Genomic DNA, 4,858 nt, shown 5'->3' with positions numbered 1-4,858 from the left:
CTTACTACCCCTCGAATTATAGGTGTACGATGCCGCCATTTTACCGGAGCCACCGTGGCACACCGTAAAGAATGGACCTTGTTACGTCTCGTTAAGGGAGTTTCACGAAAGTTTCGCCTCTACCTTGCTCTTCTCTCAATCTCCCTTTTGTAATAACCGCGAGATGAGTTTACGGTGTTAGTATCTGGTTGAAACGAGAAGGGACGAGAAAGCATTGACGCAAGATATCGGGCTAATTCATAATAACTATTGTTCCATGCCTAACTCGCCGCTTTCCGTCGCCGTTCTTCTAATTACTGTAAAACTAACCGCTCTGGAAAGCTAATTAGACAGCCTCGAATCGTCTCTTTGTTGATAGATTGCACAACGAAGAAGTAGATGCTTCTATTCGTTGGAATTAGAACTGTAAAAGTTCCAGTAGTCGAACTATTCGAATAACTCGGATAACTTCGAATGCAAATTCAGATAATTTCGAATGCGAATTCGTTATTCGGATAATTCGAATATTCGAAGTGTTCGAGTTTCGAATGCGAATTCTTTATTCGGATAATTCGAATATTCAAAGTGTTCGAGTTTCGAATGCCAATTCTTTATTCGAATAATTGGAATATTCGAAGCGTTCGAATTTCGGTCTGTGCCGAATATTTCGTACTCTTCGAATTATTCGAATAGTTCAACTATTCGATGTTGAAATCCGAATTCGACTGGTATTCGAATACACCGAATGTTTCTAGTTAGAATCTTTAGAAATAGTATGAGTATTCTTTTCTGAGAAATGAAGGATTTAAGTAGTTTTGTAACTATTATGTAAAACAATATAATTCTTTTAAAATATTCATCGTATCCATGAATAAAGAGGAAAATCTTATAAGGGGCAGTATACATGCATATACAGAGCTCGTCAGAAGCGGGAAATTCAGTTTCAGGCATAATTAAGAAATCTCGTCCTCCGGGGCACGCGTTGTTGCTTTTACTCCCGAGGAATCTTTCCCGTCTGGTTTTCCAGGCCACGTTTTGTCTCACGTCGTTTCACCGTTAATCTTACATTATTCTCGACATGAACGTGAGCGTTTTTTATAAGTTACTGAGAAGCAGGGGGTGAAGAATCGCGGGGCCGGCCTTTATTATGATGGAAATAGGCAAAGAAGATAAAGGTTGGGACGATCGTTATGGAAATACGGAATTATTTATAGCACGAGGTGTCGCGAGTTTGTAATATATTCAACGGGCGTGTATTAAAAAATTGTTATTTTGAGGAATAATTGAAATCGAGGAAATTTAGTGAAATTCGAAGAGACAGAAGAAAATGTGCAGCTTTGAATATCAATTAAAGTAGAGAATTGAATGCAGAAATTAATATAGTCAGTAGTTGAGCGTACAAACTGAATTTTCATTGAACGAAGGTAAAGTTAACAATCGAGAGAATGGCGGGATGTTAAACACTCTTCTTCAGGAGTTACCTTTAACTTTTTTTACCAGAAACAATAAAGTAGAACGAAAGTTGAGAAAATTGTGTTTCAGACAGTAGGTATAACGTGGAGTTCGGATGACGCAAAGACAACATTTCGTACAATGTATCACTCCAGAAAATATTAAAACAAGTAGAAGGAACCATCCTTTGAATAAACGAACCGCAATAATAATCTCTAATAATTTCCACCGAGCTTTCCAATTTTCCTTTATTCCAAAACATTCCATATTCCGTGCCAAACAGCAGATATCGATTCACGGTTGAAACCAAACACCCAATCCATCTAGAAATTTAATTAACGCGAGCTATCCTGTTTCTTAGACTTCGTCATTGTCGTCGAAAGGACGAAATAACGCTGGGATTCGTACAACAGTCGTCCGGATAATCCGATTCGCAGCTTGGTGGCCTGAAGATCTCGTGGACAGGCGGCAAGAGCATCTTAATTGCGATTCTTAACGCGTATAATTCGCAAAACGGTACGAACTCGAAAGGAAAAGGATTAGGGTTCTTCTATCCAGTCGTGGCTACGCTGTTCGAGGATGAAACGCGGTGGCGCCGGTGACGAATGCAAGGCAAATAAGGCAGCCAGAGGTGGAGAATAGTGGAAGCTTAATGCCTGGCTCCTTGGCAGTCGAAATAAATTAAACACGGTCTTACACTGCGCCGCGCGCGCGCGAGCAGAACACTCTTGAGGACCGACGATCCCGAATTTCGTCCTAGCCTTGCTGCATATTTATTCAGCATTCATCCACTTTCTCTCCCACCACCTCTCTCTTTCCGTTTCTTTCTCTGTTTCTTCCTATCTCTGTATCCCTCTTTCACCCTTTCTGTCTCTCCCTCACCCTTTCTGTCTCTCCCTCTCCCTTTCTGTCTCTCCCTCTTCCTTTCTGTCTCTCCCTCTTCCTTTCTGTCTCTCCCTCTCCCTTTCTGTCTCTCCATCTCCCTTTCTGTCTCTCCCTCTTCGTTTCTGTCTCTCCCTCCTTCTCTATATCTTTTTCTCTTTCTGTCTCTCTCTCCTGCTCTATATCTTTTTCTCTCACTGTCCCTCCCTCCTGCTCTCTCTCGCTCTATCTTTTCCTCTCTCTGTCTCTCTCTGTATTTCGCTGTCTCTTTCAACGAGCAGCTTGTAAATTAATAAGACAGAGCAAACACGCGACACGACTGGTGGAGTTGGAAGCATTGGAAGTGGCAGGGGGTAGTCGAACTGGGCTAAGCGTGTTCCTCGTTTGCCAAAAAGTTGGCGGATGAAAATGGGGGATGGGGTGGATTGAGCATTCTTGATTCTTTCGTTAAAGAGGGTGATTTTAGTTGGACGTCTTTCGGAACTTGTTATGCAAGAGCGACGGAATGAATGTTGCTGAAGGATGGATTAGATGAGGAACTTTTTAAAAAGTTTTGAGGAAATAGGTTGAAGCATAGATATTTTGTTGCCTTTCGTCGAGTTAAGTCCGAGTTAATTTGGATTTGCGAAAGTTTCGTCTAAATGGTTCTTCGCTGGACAAAAGATAATAAGTATTGTGTTTCAGTAATTTTTACGCTTATTCTGTTAAGTTCGTCAACATCAGAGATATTAATCTTCCTACTTTTGTTAACTCTTTACAATTCGTTCTTTCCTAAATTCTGCCATAAATTTCAGCACTTACATGTTTTAATATTTTCATACACGATAATCACCTACTTTTTGTAATTAAAATAATTCATTATCTCGTGTTTTCAATTATTTTCATTTATTCCATATTCATCAAAGATGCAATGGTATATAAACCATGTACGATAAGCCACAGAAATATTCATACCTCTCCAATCCTTTATTTCACAAAAATTGTTATCATCGAAAAAAAATAAATAAATACAAGAGAATCATTTCATTAATGATATGCATGGTGTATTAATTAAAGTGACAATTCACCGTGACAAAATCTACAATTCTGCTATCATTAACAATAGAAGAATATATAAATAATTCTCTATCAAGCATCTTCTTAAGCTCGCACTTTTTGACTGCATACTAACAGAAGTGTTAAATAACCCGTTCATTTGTCCACGTAGCACAAGAGCACCGGTACTTCCGGTCTTGTCAGAGACAGAATATTGTGATCGTGCACGTCGTCCAACTAGCCAGAGATTTTCGTGATCATAAATACAGCTGACGTCGCGACATGTGTCCGCCTTAATGCTACGAGACGTGTTTCTCTAGCGACCTCGTGAAAAAGCATGCATTACGTTGCTATATTTTTCGGGCATAATGCAGTCGAGAGTTTAAGATAGCCGAAAATCCACAGTTTTCTTATCGCCGCCAGTTATCACTGAGAATCCATGAATTTATCGCGAAACGCATTTGACCATTTCTCTCACGTTTGTACGAACGAAAAAAATACGAAAATCTCACAGTTAACCTCGATTTTTCCCTCGTATTTAAAAGTAGAAACTTGTTCAGCAGAATTATGGAAATTTTCGTGGTTTTAGTTATGTTAGGAAAGTTATCTAGGCTACCAACAGGGTAAACACACTGCGCTTGAATAATTATGGCGCTCAAAGTTGAAGAACAAGCTTGGAGATTGTTATTCTGCAGTAACATTATATTATAGATTAACTGGATATAGTATAGACATTACGAAGTTGGGAAACGGAGATTTTTAAGGGATGAAAATTGTGGAAACTATTTCACATTGAAGATGGAACAATTTTAATGCAAAATTTCACCTGATTCGACTGTACATAGAGGCGTTTCTAAGAAATAATTAACTTTGAATGAACTTATTAAAAATATTAATACCGGTATAACTTGTGTTTCAAATTTCTGTCTCTATTTTGCAATATTACCGTGCGATTATATCGAATAATTCTTAAACAAGAAGCATGAATATAGTTTTAAGCAGCTACAATTCGTTTGAATTACGCGTTTCTCTGCTCGTACTAACCAGAATCTCATTTCAATGAACGATGCAAGGGGAATTATCATGAATAATTCCCTCTGTTTCCTAGTATTAATTATAATTAATAGGCCAACTGAACATTGACTATTACGAATATCGCGTTTCTTCTATGTTTCGTCTACTTAAAGTAAGACGAAGTTAATAAATAATACCGGTTACATGTTCGTGTTATACCATTCACGAATGCTTCCATTGTTCGTGTTAATCAGAATAATCTTCTTCGTACTACCTCTATCTACATTCCCAATATTTTAAGTAGTATATCTCCCAGTCCTTTAATAGGTACTGAGCAAGAAACTACCACGAAATAATGTTCCACTTATCACATTTTCAGTATTTTCTTCTAACATAGATTGTTAAGTAACAAAACAATTGTATATTTACTTCTTTGTGACCAGTTCATTTGGAGAAAGACTGTTTGTATTAGATATTGCCACTCTTCGTTATATTC

The sequence above is a fragment of the Habropoda laboriosa genome, unplaced genomic scaffold, assembly GCF_001263275.1.
Source record: "Habropoda laboriosa isolate 0110345459 unplaced genomic scaffold, ASM126327v1 scaffold72, whole genome shotgun sequence".
In the NCBI taxonomy this organism is placed as follows: Eukaryota; Metazoa; Arthropoda; class Insecta; order Hymenoptera; family Apidae; genus Habropoda; species Habropoda laboriosa.
Note: the sequence above shows the minus strand (reverse complement) of the source record.